Source organism: Hylaeus volcanicus, chromosome 3, assembly GCF_026283585.1.
Source record: "Hylaeus volcanicus isolate JK05 chromosome 3, UHH_iyHylVolc1.0_haploid, whole genome shotgun sequence".
Taxonomy (NCBI): domain Eukaryota; kingdom Metazoa; phylum Arthropoda; class Insecta; order Hymenoptera; family Colletidae; genus Hylaeus; species Hylaeus volcanicus.
In genome coordinates, this window is record NC_071978.1 from 10027542 (window position 1) to 10043379 (window position 15838).

Below are 15838 nucleotides of genomic sequence, written 5' to 3' on the forward strand. Positions count from 1 at the left end.
ACTTGTGAATAGCATCTTGGCAGTTTCGATATTTAAGTCGCGGACCTCTTGAAAATAGTTGGTTTGAAGTTATTACTTTTTTTGAAAATTTTTGATTCAAGAATTTGAGGACTATCACGCTCGTTTATCAAAGCTGACTGCAGAGTCTTCTTTTCTCTTTAATGGTAACGCTTCAGGCTTTTCTACGTGAATTACACGTTTTAATTATAGAATAGAAAAAGTTTACATTTCGTTAGGTACTTTGGGTCAGTTTTTAATTAAAAACTTATGGATAATCATATCTTTTCATAAACAAAATTCCTGTATTCAGAACAGAGATTATTAACAAATAGACATGTTTTCTGTTAATATGAATACATAAAATGAAGAATTCACACTTGTCTCATTTTTTAATTAATGAATCACAAAATCTATAATATTTTATATAGTAACTTGTAGAATGAAGAGTATTGGTTATTTAATTATATTCTTACCTTCTAAAAGACATTTCATTATCGAATATTTGAAAAAAGATCAGTCGCAATAAATATGCGGAAATTCGCCTAGCATACGCTAGAAGTTTAAACGACCTTTAAGTTTTTTGTTGTGAACTTTAAAAGTACTTTGGAGCGTTCATTGGGTCTGAAGTTCGGTGAACTTTTTGCGCCAATTGACTTCTACTATTCAGCATCGTCCAACACAGTAATTGTTAAACTCTTCCCCCATCACAGAGCGGTGAATTAGCATTTCGTGTTTACCTGTTAAGATTGCTGTAAACAAGGCTTGTTAGACTTACACGCCGCAGAGGAATTACTTCGATAAGTTATTCAATATTGCTCTAAGGAACCCATGTAATGCATTATTGAACTTTTTCTCCATGAATTGTATCTTCCGCGTCGTTGAATTCATTTTTCAAAATAGAAATCAGTTGCATCCCCTAACAAAAGCTTTGGTACGAATCGAAATGAATGTACACGTTGAATAATGTTCGCGTCAGTTATCGGATTTATTGTATTGTAAATTTCAGAAACCATTGCAACGGGGTTAATGAACGCGTGAAATTTGTTAAAAAATCGTTCCATTTGAAAAAGTCGGTGGCCACTTTTATTTTTGGACCTTTATTGCTACTTTCGTAAATTTGTTTCATTGGCATTCATTGGATATTAATCATAAATAAATGAAAGAACGGGGTGGAAACCAAATACAGTGAATGATTCATAGATCGAGATACTGTTAGTTCGCATATATTGGAATATTGCTATATAACAAAATTTATTTGACCTAAATGTAGTACTTATATATTAGCAAAAGCGAGTTAGAGCGTCATTGATGCACAAATGTAAAATATTAAGCCAATTTAAAAAAGTAAAATTAAGAGTTTAATTAATAAATGCATGTGAATTTTATTCTATGGATTGAATGTGGCCAAAGGACACCATTCACACCCTTGTCGGTAACATTTACAAATTCAAAAGGAAAAATGAAAAACAAATTCTAATTCAGTCACACTTAACACTGAATCTACCATAGCCTGTCAAATGACCGTTTTCAAACTTTTATGTAGTTACTCTTATATATAATACATAACTTATATAGAACTATTTCATGTATCATTCAATTCAGTAACAAGTTAAATATTTCTGCATTCAGTTGAAAAAGGTGTCTTTAGGATCAGTCATTGAACTAGTCGAGGTAGAAACCGGTATAAATAAAACGTCGGTAGATTTAGTGTTACCTATAAAATGGATAGGTAAAATTAGATCTACTTGACAATGGATCGCCGCGTCTCATAAACGCTCCGCACGGCTCCAGCTAGCTTGACAAAATTCTGGGTGACGAACAAAAATGATGAAAAATAAAGCAAAAGGAATGTTACACGTTACGCGATTTCCGCGAATATTTAAAATTTGAATGGAACTCGAGCGTGCATAGTTTTCGGGTGCACGACGCCAGCGGAGTTGGTCAGAAAGCATTTCCCCGGTGGCGGTGCGAATTATGAGCCACAAAATGAAAGCGGAGCGCTGGGAAACGGAGACCGTCAATTGCCATGTCAGCCACGGTTTGGAGTAATTTCGAATGCGTAGGTCAAACAGGCGGACTTGAAGGCCTTTTTGTTCTCCTGGTCAAAGGAAAGCTCAAGGAAAAAGAGAAGAACGAGAACAAGGGAGCAAGGTTTCAACGACCTGTGTCGAAGGTGTATACGTAAACATTCTTCTTCAAGGATGAGACACGGAGTGATATATACGAGCTAATTTGCATGCAACGAAATCGTTGCTCGATTTAACACGTTGAGTGTTTAGATTAATACTCCTGAAACGTTCCATGAAACTATACAGGGTTTCTGGCGTTGGTGGCACAATAGAACAGTGATAAGTTCTTTTAAAAAAGTAAGTTGAAAGTGCAGAGAAAATAAATATTTTCATGTAAGGGTTCGTTTTCAAGGAAACTTGAAAATTTATCGAGCACAAGTGTAGCAACTGTAAGTTTCGACGTGTCAGACTTCTGTTTCTTATTGTATTTGTATTTATGAATAATATGCTTGCTGGATTGGTCGTGATGCCATGATGAGATGGCCAGCATAAATTTAACTATCTGTATTTCCATCTAGATTTATTTTCTTTGACACCTCGCCTTCAGAATTCATTCTTTCAGTTCTTATTGACAACCCCTGTCACTGTCAATTAATTATCGAGTATTCTAGCCAGAATTGTTTCCGTTGGTACCTCACCTTCAAAATTAACTCTTTTAATTTCTTAATGAAAATTATCTGTCAGTCACACGCGATGAGCCACCATTGTAATATGAATAAAATAAAAGGATATATTATGCTAATTTCATGCAGGGGATGAATTAATGCATGACCGATTCATGGAATTCCTGATAAAACGATTGCACCTCAACAACATTTGACGACATATGGCCTGGCTATTGTAATATGAATGAAATAAAAGATGTCCTACCACACGGTGGATGAATTCGCGTGAATGTTCAATGTATAGTCGATGGATGAATTTCATGATAAAACAATCATAGCTCATCAAAATTGAACCAATTGTGGTCTAGCGATTGTAATACGAAGAAAATGAAAGAATGACCTATATTGCAATAATTCAATAAAATGTACGAGGTAGTGTAGTGTAGAAATCTATGATAGAATGATTTTCCTCGATAGAATTATAACGTGCGGCTCAACGTGTTAAAAGGCGAGTGTTCGGAATGTTCGAGACGAGCCTCTACTTATTCCCCGTATTTCGTCGACTCGACTGAAACGCGTGCCGAGTTTACGATTAAAAGTTCCGTTTGCGCGACGCAAAGCTGGTGTTGCTTCGCTTGGGAATTCGTAATGCACTGTAAACGTAAGAATTTTTATTGCCGTCCTTATCCCCCCGAAGAAGAAACTGTCGCCTAACGAGAAAAGTACCGAGCTCCGTGTACCTGAGAAGTTTCCTCGATATACAGCCAGATTTCCCCGGACTCTGTCAACAGGCTTATTGATGTGGACAAACATTGACTCTGACGCATATCTAATTAGAGGAGAAATGGTTGGGCCATCGATTTACGCCAACGGCTAGTCGGAAGCTTAATCGCTGGATTAATATTTCAATACCGAGTGATATCGATATCTGTCCATATTAGGTGTGGGTCACGCGAATTTTCAACGTTAACCATCTCTTGAGAAACGCAAATTCGTATTCATTTCTGCGACAATTATCGAGAAATTAATAAACATTGAATGTTCTTTGTTTTATTAAATAATGTGGACATTGGACAGCGATAACATTAAGTATCGCAATAAAGCCAATAAATATAACACAAAATAAAGTAACATTAGAATATTGCAAAATTATAGGAAAAGATTATTATTGAGTGAAACCTGTAGAACCTGTAGTACAACCTGTAGAAGATGTGCGGAAAAGCAAAAATAATGCTGCATCATCAATTGAAGAATTAAGTAGTCAGGACTAAAATAATGTATCCTATTGATACTTTTTTACGTTATTAATATGAGAGACGATTGCAATAGCGATTTATGTTATAGGTGTCGCTATATTTGTCTTGTGACGTATACCATGCATCATTGTTCGGAAGACAGAATCAGGATCGTGTTTCATCTTTATAATTGAAAACAGTATGAATTACCTTCGTTTTGACTACACGTTGTTCGATTTATGAATTATGATTTATGAACAGGCGTTGTTTCTATTTTTTCTACTGTCCCCAACATTTTATTACTCGACATACTGTACTATGAGAAGTTTCGTTTCGTTTGTCTATAGATTTTGTTTATTATGTTTTTTTCGTATGTTATTGTATCATACCTTAGTTTTTTCATAGTCTTTTTGTATTACTCCGATCGTTTATAAAAAGTCATTTCTTTGACATTCCTGTAATTTTACCCAATTCTAGTATTGGATGAGAAAAGTAACGACGACAAAATCAAAAAGAAAAAACAGTAACTCTAATTATAATGTCCATGATATTTAATGAAAAAATACGTATTTAAACTTTCCAAAATGTATTGGTTAAGAAATTATTAAAAAGGAATTAGGTTCAGTAAAATTAATGAATCTTTTTTGTCCCTTACATCCAAAGAAAGAAACATAAATTTTACGTTATCATTTTCACCCTGCTTAATTACAATTAATATGAAAATTAATATTCCCACGTTATAAAATATTCTAATTTTTTACAGTACAAATAATTTAAATTTCAGTTAGTAGAAATTATACATTTCATATAACTTGGTGACAAAAACCGTCGGATAACATTAAACTAAAATGCAGTACATAGCGCATAACAATGTAAAACGAAAACCAATCAAATTTAACGTTTATTAATAACCGAGTATTTCTTTAAATTTCACAGAGGTCCAAACAACGTATAAATTATCCGTCGGTTACCAAATTAAGCACTCAATTAAGTATTAAAAGATCGTGATTAATGATTCATCTCACAAAAGGATGTTTAATAACGAACAATGTACATCGTTAGACTGCGAAATTGAATGCGTAAAGTTCGGAAAGCCTCCACGGGAATCAGTTGAAAAAAGAAAGGATACGTACGAAACAACACATCAATTACGAAATAATTTTAAAGGGGATGCACGTGTCGACATAAGATACCGTAAAAGCGGAACTTTTGCGTACCTGTAATCATCGTGACGCCGGGGTTAATTTGCTTCTAAACACACAGGCCAACGCATAATGGAGGGAAGGTTGCTCTATAATTTGCGTAAAGTTTACGCGGCGCGTGAAGCTACTTTGTTTACTTAATGTCCAACTTTATTCCATCAATTTACAACAAGTTTGGATAAATTTGCATGTTTCTAGTCGAAGTCAGGAACGTTGCTTCCGCGAAAACATCAATCACTTACGCGCCATCTTTGTGCACACAAGCACCCCTGGCGGGTGTAGTCGTTAATAAATTGAAAATATCGAATGTTGTTACGAGCATGCTCTTGGCGTTCGAAATTGATTAACTATCCGGGAAATTACGCGGTGACGTCGAGAATTTGTTAACGCAACTACGGACACCGCGTGGCCGACGAACGCTTCGCTCGTCAAATTATCGTTGCAGAGGAACTGTTATGTCTTCACCAATCGCCAATTTATATCAGTCATGTGCTCAATCGATCAAGTTATTAAACGTTTATTTGTCGGAAAATAACTCGAATTGTCTAATTGTTTCACAGTGTATTAAACATTTATATTTCGAACAATAATTTGCGTTGTCTTATTCTTTAACGATCACGAATCAAAATAATGGTGACTTCTAGGTTGAGTTAAAATCAATTTAATTCAGTCACTATACACCCTTACTCTAATACCAACGGAATTAATATTATAATATTATTAAATATATTTTACATGTGTTTTACATATCACAATATGTTATCACTAACACAACTATCAATTTATAAATTATTTATTTAGATTTCCTATAAAATATACTTAGTATGTTTGATATGCTAATCGGCATTACTTTTTGCATATATTTGTTCAAACATGTGAAATATTTGTAAATATATGATTGATTAATAGAGAAATAATGATAAAGGTATAATATATTATCTGAATAAGAAAGAACATGTAATTACAAAAATTCCTTCGTCAAAGCATCACAAATTTTGAAGTTAATAAACACACCCCTGGCCTCCTAACGTGCCTGCAATTTGTGAAGCAGTTTTATGAAGTTTAAGGGGAAAATAAATTTCCGAACATCAAATGCTGAAACGTACAAAAAGAGGCTCTTTCACTGCGCGGCATAATTTACTTTTCACAAGGACTAGCACGTATTTTGTAATTTTCGTGTTGACTAATTTAACTTTGAAAAATATTGCAAATTACGAAATGCGAATATACAAGACGAATTATACGCAAGAAAAGCATTATAAAGATTTTCACAAGGACTAGCACGTATTTTGTAATTTTCGTGTTGACTAATTTAACTTTGAAAAATATTGCAAATTACGAAATGCGAATATACAAGACGAATTATACGCAAGAAAAGCATTATAAAGATTGAAAATGATGTTTCTCGTAAATAGGACTCTTCTCGAGTTTGCATATATTTGTTAATATTAACATACATTATAACTGCATAAAATCCACAGACTATTGTTAAGTCATTCTATCAACACGATTATGTTTATCACTCAGCTTCTCCTCCGAATACCCATGAAATTCAGTTTCGTTCTAATCAGTGAGGAAGAGGTTGGGAAAATCAAGAATAAAATTGATAACCCGCTAGCTTTACCCTTTTCACGTCTTTCAGCGGAATATATCAATGGATTACAGGTACCAATCTCGAGTGTCTGATGGTCACCATTCGTGGAAGACGGCCAGTCACTGTAAAGAATAGTGAACGTCTCTCACGATAATATATGTTCTCGCATCAGTCTGGAAACTACGATGCATTCTGGAACTGTCATTCAGAACTTTTCAATCACTCGACATGCAATTCGCTACCTGATCCTTCGAATTTTTACACGCTTGAACAGAAACGAGGACATTTCATTTCTAACTTATCCTGAGCATTATCTCCTATCTTGCGTACACCGACGCTCAAAACTTTAAAGCTCTACAATCTGTAACATAATAGATTGACCTCAGTCCCTCCTATACTTAATTTTTGCGTCGTCTTACTAGAAAGACTCCTTGAATATATACAATATCATCCAAAGATATAAATTTACTCCAATGAAAATATTACTATTATTATTTTTATTTATTTATTGTCGCATCAGCTTGTAAACTATTAGCAACCACTGTGAGTTACATGTGCAACATTTATATACGTGTGTGAGTCATAATATAATTGTAATAAATATGGAATGACTTATGGTTAGAATAACTAATTCTTACATCTAACAATAATCATAAGTACTATTTAGCATTAACGTATATTTGTGAAGGTAGTAGTGTCTTGTTAATTATTGTTTATATTTCTTTGGATATTCTTGTCCTTTGTAAATGAGGTATAATTTTTTATATTCATTTCTTGTCATTAAGCATCAGGGTGGTTGAAAGGTTTTGCATCCAATGAAAAATGTTATCAAGCAAGGGTTACTAAAATTCGCGAATCAACGTCAATTAAATTAAATAATCGTTCCACGCCCCGACAAGTGATGGTAGCAGACCTCGTAGTACGATTTCGAACGCGCGCATGATCGCGCGGGTGCGAAGAACGTCGCACGCACTTCCGTGTGTGTACGCTAGCGCGAAGGTTACGCGACGTGACCGGATTGCGGGTCCGGCCGATTTGAAAGAATTGCGAGTCCATCCACGTAACATAAAATATAGTAAATCGGGCAGAGAGTAATGCCTGGCTCGTAAATAACATGACATATGTTCGTAGAAGGCACGGCTGGCATGCACGCGGTAAATCTCCCTCCGGAACGATCGATATAATGGAGGGCCGATTGCAACGTTACGCGCGTGCACCGATCGATCGGACCTGGTCGAGCACGAGTCGTGCCGCGATACTTCAAAAAGTTCCACGGGACTTGAAAGCTGCCAAGGCCCCGACCTGCACCGATCAACGTCAAGTTTCCAGGACGTTTCGCGGCAAAACACGCCTTCCGCCCCGTTGCGCGCCTCGTCGTTTCCGGCGGTTACTTACGAATAAGGGGCACCGTGGCACAACTCCCCCTCCAGTTTAAACTTTGCCGCTCCCTGAGAAGAAGTTGCTGCAACGTGGGCGATATCCAAATTTCAATATCGCGCCCGACGATAGATATTGTTACGAGAGTGAGACGCTTAATCGAGAAAAACGAAAAATTCGAAGTACAAGATGGACAAATTTTTATGTTGTAAAGTACTAGTGAGAGAATGTAGTTTACAATAATTCCAATAACTCTTGTTCAATATATTGTTGAAAGTAAAAAGTGAACTTTGGGAAAAAATCTATGCATTAGTTTCAATCACGTGGCAAAACATTTATTTTTAGTTTCATTTTTGTAGGATAATTTTAATATTGAAGTACCTTTAAAATAGATATGCAATTTGAATGTAATAATAAGAATTTATTTTGATTTTTGATATATTGGGTTAACTAACTTTAAATGAACTTTAAAAAAAAGGTACCAAAAAGTACCTCGATGATCGTATATTTACACTTATTCTAGATGTACACACAACACAAATATTACATTATAATATATAATTTAATTATATAATTAAACAGGTGCAAGTACATACCAACGATTTTTAAACCTGTTTTTCTCGAGAAATCGTGCAAAATATTATTCTATGGTAAATATTATTCCATATATTTTTACACGAACAACCATCCCCCTCCTGTTTATTTTACGATTATCTAATCACTCTATAGCACACGCATATACTTTTATTTTAAAAATACTTTCGTATCTTTCCCCGTAGAATTATATACGAGCGGAGAAACATGTTGTATACAGGTCGTATGGTGAGAATCTGCAAAGGCTTGTAACTGAAAAAGAACTAGACTTCCTACATACTACACCTTCTATTATTGTCCAGGCAACCGATGCACTCAGACCGTTCAACCTTTGTGCATGTTTGATCAACGTTGTAAACAAGTTTCCTACAAGTTTCTCGCCGCGATGAATCAACTCATCCACCCAGACATCAAAGCCAACCACGAGCAGAAAGTTTACGTTCTTCGATTAACTTGATCAATCGAAATGTCTCAGAAAATGATGCCCCGTCGTGGAGAGTCGTTTGAAACGTTGTGAAAGATTTACTAACGTCTGCAACGCGTACCAAATCTTTCCTTAAAGGCGAATGAACGTCTAGACTTTAACGAGAAGTAGACTGGAGCCATTTCTGGCTCTTCGAGCAGAAAGTCTATTATCTGAACGTTTCCAGCCATATAATTTCTATCCTTCATGATCAAAAGTACTCTTTTAAAAATGATATACAAATGATGTAGGTGGTGATAAGGAAACGTGATAATTGTGGACTTGTTAAAGAATGGAAAATATTTGAACAGCGATTGAGTAACTGTGTAATGCTGCCAACTTTAAAATGTTAGAGACACACGCGTTAGCTAACATTTAAAATGGAAAAATCTTGTTCTACTTTCATTGTCATTAATAATTTGCTGACTATAAGTTAGAGATATTTTATCTCTTTCTTTCGTATCATACAATTTCGTCGCAATTTAACAAATTCCAGTAATGAACATTATGCTTAAAGGAACACAAACGATTTTAGCTTTTATTTCGACCTACCGAGCAAACCTCTCAATCGTTATTCATAGAAAAGCGTTACAGTGGCGAGCCTTTTTCCTTCGAATGCATCTGAAGCGGGAATTAAAGCAGGAAAGTAGGAGAAACGATTATGTTGATCCAGAAAAGAACCGCGCAAAGTACGCGGAGAAGCCCGTCGGAGCAACCAGCAACCATCGCGAGATAAGAAGCGTTCATATGCGGAAAAATGCAAATTTCCCTTCGGCCAGAATTACACACTCGCCCGGGTAAGTGTCCAGAGAGGAAAAAAGTGGATACCCAGCTCGCCACGGACGCGATACAATCGCTTCACGGTGATTCAGGTAAACCTTATTTAATTTTACGTCATACCCGTCCCCTCCTATCACGCGAGACTCGTCCGAGATGCAAGACCTCGATTCCACGTAAGATTGATTAAAACTGATTGCTCAATTACACCGGAACGAGTCCATTTTTAAACGAATTATCTCGAAACGACTCTTCTCTCGCTAGTTCATTAAACCTATTAAAGCGGAGAATTAAAAAAATTCACTGATACAGTTACACCCGTCCTGGTTTAACGAGCTAAGACGCACGACTGCTTCGTTAAACTCTGCAAGGAAAGTCGGGCAGTAGTTTATATTATTTAAAAAGAAACCGGGGGAGAACATGATAATTTTTAACGCAATCGCGAAGAACGACTTCGGTGTCCACGGGAAATAGAGTAGAGTATTTAACGATACTCGTACTCGGTGTGTTTTTACAGTACTCAACTTTCTCTTTAAATGAAATAACCTTAGCAGACGAATATAAGGAAAATTAAAATTGGCACTGTTTCATTGATTCGTGAACCCAAAATACTAGATGAAAATACTCTGAAACTATGTCATTATTGAAAGACTTGCAAGTATTAGAATTATAGAACGAAACTTTGCAATCTTATAAATAAACTCTAATTTAATTTAAATATTTCTATTTATTATCTCTTGAGTTTTAGTCGTCTTTGGTGTGTACAAATATTATAATTACATGTAAGTTTTTTAAAAATTTACTTGAATTGAATGGTACTGACTAAAGTAAAATCACATGATAGAATATAGAAATAGATTTTATGCAAAATTCTGTACTTAAATACTGTAATGAATAATGAATAAAGCATTCTATAAATATCATATCCTATACATTAAAACATCCTTAACTAATGAACAATGTCTTCAACAGACTATTAAATCTGAACCCAGTATATCTCTACTTTGTTCATACAGTCATTTGAAAAAAGAACTCGATCAACGTTCACTAAAGAAATTTATTCAACGAACAACGACTACAGCATTGGACAAAACTCTTGGTTTACGTGTACCATAACAACATGTATTCTCTATTCTGCGTTAGCTACAAAAACCCCAGAGCACGGTGCTTGACATTAAACGAAAGGGGGTTGATTTATCTTCGGTTTTCAATCTAACAGTGGTCGTCCCCATACCTATTCATTCAGCATTCCATACAGGTCCGGCGAACGATTAATAATTTTCCCTTTTTAGCCTTTCGCTGTTGTGTACGTGGAACAGCCAGACCGGCCAGCGGAATCGAGGAGGGTAATTCGTGTTTCTGTACAGCCAGTTTCATCAACCGATTTCGCAATTATCGAAGAAATAAGGGGACAATTGCATTTAGCTGCGACAAATCGCCACCCGAAAACTGTGCAACAAGCCGTGCATCGTCGGAAACGAGAGTCGCGGGAGGAAACAAACAACCCCGGAAACGTAATATGAAGTCCCAGGTCCGAGGACGTTAATCTAACGGCCTTGATGATGGTTGAAACCGTTTTACTCATCAAGATTGGTTTGTCGTTAGGGGTCCGTTTCCCGAAATTTTACTGACTCTTGATTGCTTTCCTCTGTGTCCGCCCTTTTCACGATCGTCCCCCAGCCCCGTCTTCAAATCGTCAATTTAAAGCTACGACCAGAGAACGAAACAGGGTGTCCCGAAATTCCCGGTCGATCAATTCGCTTCGACGAACACTGCGGACCGCACGATACGAGCGATTTTCTTAGATAATCTGTCATTTCTGTCAATGTGTCTTGTTACGAGTAGGCGTAAGCCTACCATCATAAGGTCGTAGGCCACGTTAAATGATTAGTAAAAGTAGGAATATTTTATTTTATGTATAAGAAGCACTCCTTATTTAGCTAATGAGAGAAACGTTTATTTAACTTATTTATTTTCGAACTGTTTAATTTATCAACGATAATGAGTATCTTTTTGACCAGGTTTCAATTCAAACTTATTGTAACAAAAAGAAACATAAATAAACTAGTCAACTTATCAAATGTAGTTTCAAAGTCGTGACCAGATTATGCATTATAAGAACAATTACAATAAGATTTCCTAAAATAAAAAAAGAAAAAAGGAAATTCATCTGGTAACACTCCCTCCAACAATTCATTCCCTCACAGTACCTAACAAAGTTTAATCGCTGATGCTTCGATCACACATAAATTCGGTTCGCTTTCTGGTTGTCAATTACAGAAATTCACGATCACGATACGAGTGCTCGTGATTCAATACCCATTAAACACTACCAAAGAAATCTATAAGACTCTGGACCGTCCACTTCATTCTTCCCCGTTCAACGACGGCGCCACCAAAAGTCGACAGTTGAACGAATGAGCTGGCGAAGGTATCGGATAATACAGAGAAACGCGGAAACCAGTGGTTGGGGTGGGGGGATGAGGAACCGAGCAAAGCAGCCTAAGTGAAACGAATGTCGGTAGTTTCCCGAAGCAGTTTCGGGATGTTGCAACGGTGTCAACTTTGTCCATTAACCATCGATTTCTCTCGGCGCGTTAGCCAACTGGGCTGAAGCGTTTACCCCTTTTCGCTGATAGCGGCAACTTCGCCACGGCCTGACAACCTTTACAGTTTCACGTTCTTCCTTCGGAGTTTTTTTCCTTGCACACCCGTTAAACCATAGACGCCCGAACGGTGCCCGTTAATTGCTATCGTTGATGAAACACACCACCCTGGGCGAGATACTTGCCCAACTTCGGTGGTGTAATTTTATCCGAAACGCGAGGACGCGCCCGTTTGCGAAACTGGTTTGACTGGGAACGCTGAAAAATTCCGCTCCGTTCGATAGGAACTTTACGACGTTTGTGTAACGGGTGTGAAAGAGAATTACGCTCTGAGGGCCTAGAAAAATCGCAGTTAGGGCGATTGAACTTTAAGAGGCCTTCTCACTTTAGAAAAGTGATTTTCAAAGCTTCTGGAAAGGTTTTCGTTGGAAGAAGGAGCTCGATTTTATTGCATTATCTTCACGGAGTTTGGAAAATAAATTTTATTTCAGTACGTTGTTTAAACGAGGAAAACTGCTGTAAACAGGTGTGCCGAGAATGTGTTTTTAGCACTATGTTTATGGAAGTTCAAAGTTACATTGCATTATTCTCTTTTAACGTTTAATTTTTAAGAACTTTTTGAGCATGTTTGTTTTGCATGGCGGCTCTACCTCGGGCCACACTGCTTTATGGCCTCGAAAAGAGCACAATATTTGAGAACTTTCAAAAAATAAAAAAAAAAAAAACATAAGCCAGATCATCCTGGAATTTGGCGCATATTCTTATTGATTATCGAACTAGCTTTTACTACTTTATAGCTACAGAATCGATGTGTAGGCATGTACTACAATAATACGAATTTCCAGGAAAATATGTATATTTGAGGGAGAATGGTTTTCTCGAGAAATTCTTTTATACGTAATATTGTAATTATTTTAGTTATCAATTGAGTTAGTTGGCAAATTGGACACCTACTACTGCACCTAAATTTATAATGTTTGACCTCTCCGTGTCATATGTTCATTATTTACTAAGCTCTCCAATTGAAACTACGAGGGAAAAGAAATACTATAAATATTATAATATAATATAAATTATGATTTTAATTTTAATATAGTATGAATAATAACAATTCAAAATGAAGGAAATACTCACGTTGATTTAAATTTTCGTCAAAATAGATCATTCTAAAACAGTATCTATGCACAATATTTTACAACAAATACTATCTTCTATGAGAATAGAAAGTCAAACGTCTCTAATGACTTGTGATTTATTTCAGCTACTTCACCCTGATTTTCACCAGAGCCTTCGTCATTAATTAGCGACCATGCTCAAAGCGTATTAGAATTTTCAGCACCGTCGACCACAATTCCGTACACGACATTCGTGGACGAAAATAAGATAACAGAGTACTCAACTCCAAAACTATTGTCCCTCTGCAGTTACTCGGCCAAAACTCATACGCTGTTCGCGGCAACAACGAAGAAAGGGTTCTGTCCTTTCATTTCGCGTTCCGCAACTTCTGTCCCCCAAGAGATGAATATAAATAAGGGTATCAAGACAATAATACTCTGCTGGTATTAATTCGAGTTATGCGTACGAAGACTTACAGTCGCGCGCGAAATTAGGTTTCCAGCATAGCTGACGCTCACGCCCTCTTACCAGGTTTGAATGACGAGTATTCAGCGAATGACGAGCAGGAGACCTGAATATTTGAGACCGACGCGAACTGATTTAACTGGCGTATTAATGCCAAGTAACACACACCTGCTTTATGAAGCCGTCTGACAATAGGACCATAACTCGGATTTAGTAAGTTAATCCGTTTGGCGGAAACGCGAGAGGGGTTGTTCCGCCTCTTTTAATTAAGAGTGCAATCATTCTATCGTAATCCAATACTCTATCTCCGCCCTGCCCATCGCAATTCTCTCAGTCTTATTCCCCCCTACAGTTAAATTCGCCGTAAAAAGTTTCAATCTGTCACCGGTTTGTCTTCCTTCGTCACACGATGTCGCTTGTCACGTTTGCGTTAGTGTTTCGTTGATTAAAAATTAGATGAAGAACTTTGCGAACTTTTACTATAATTTATTATAATTGTAAATATTTTCGACATTAGGGAGGATTTCAAAACACAAATTCTAAAATTATTAATTTGTGTGTTCATCAATATTTGAAAGAATATTTTTATCATCTATCCAAGACGAAGAATATCTTCCATCTAGTCGAAGAATATTCTTATTAGGATTGAAATGCTGATTACTTTTTGACAGTGTCAAATAAACATGAAGATACCCATCGTTTCCTGATAAGAAAAATATCAGTACTTATTTGGACCTCTTTCTACAAGACTGACATTTTCCAAACACAATTTCCACTACTCTACCGTATTTCCAAAAATATACTTTCTTCAGGTCTAGTTTCGAACGAGTAATAATACATATATTTTAATTAATTTGTGCAAAAGTCTATAAATCCCATCCCACGAGACAGTAAAAATGAATAAACACGTTCCCAACTGACATCTCATTTTACTCTGGAGCCGTTCGGATAATTAAAATACTACCTGTTCATGAAATGCGAATACACACGCTGGATATTATAGAAATAAATGGCAGTTATGAACGGATATAAACAGAAGATTTTATACGATATTAATGCGTTAGGATGTGTGAAATATCACGAGCGTGACTAGTTTTCGTGAATGCTTCCTTTGATGCAGTAATAAAGCGTTTACTGTCGCGCGCAGCCATATACCACGAAACATAAGCTCCCCTTTATATCCCTAAACTCTTCTGTCGTTTCCCTGATCATCGTTCACGAATCAGTGGACGCTGCTCCCTCCGTGTACGTATGCTTCACGTTTGAATTTTAAGCAGCACTTTTGCTCGCTACGCTCAACTTTTCCGCTACTTGATTATACCCAAGTGGTTGGGTGTAAAACAGCGACGATGTTTTCGCACTTTCAGTTTCTGCTTTTCTACGCTAACTCTCGGCTCTAACCTTAACCCTGTTTCCGACGCCCTTATACTGGAAGTCGAGAACTACTCGAATAATTTAATAACAAAGTAGACGTAATCTTAATTGGTTTTTGGAGTAATCCAGAAATACATTTTCCTCGACGTTTCGTGGCGCGGTCGCTTGAAACATAATTGCTAGGAATAATACACGTTTCGACCACTGGTTTTGGTCGATTTTAGTTTATAAAAATAAAAGCCAGGATAAAAAAGTGATAGTTAAAAAGCTCTTATCTTAGCAAGTTATCTCTTAACAAAACGTAGCACGACTTTTAATTAGTTACTATTTACAATCGTATCGTCATTGTGAAAAACACATT

General features: G+C 36.5%; 1 protein-coding gene across 2 annotated transcripts in view; it reads right to left on the minus strand.

The window, feature by feature from the left end:
* Positions 1–15838, minus strand: part of LOC128874440 (uncharacterized) — a 346195-nt gene that overhangs the window by 244105 nt on the left and 86252 nt on the right. The window lies entirely within an intron of this gene.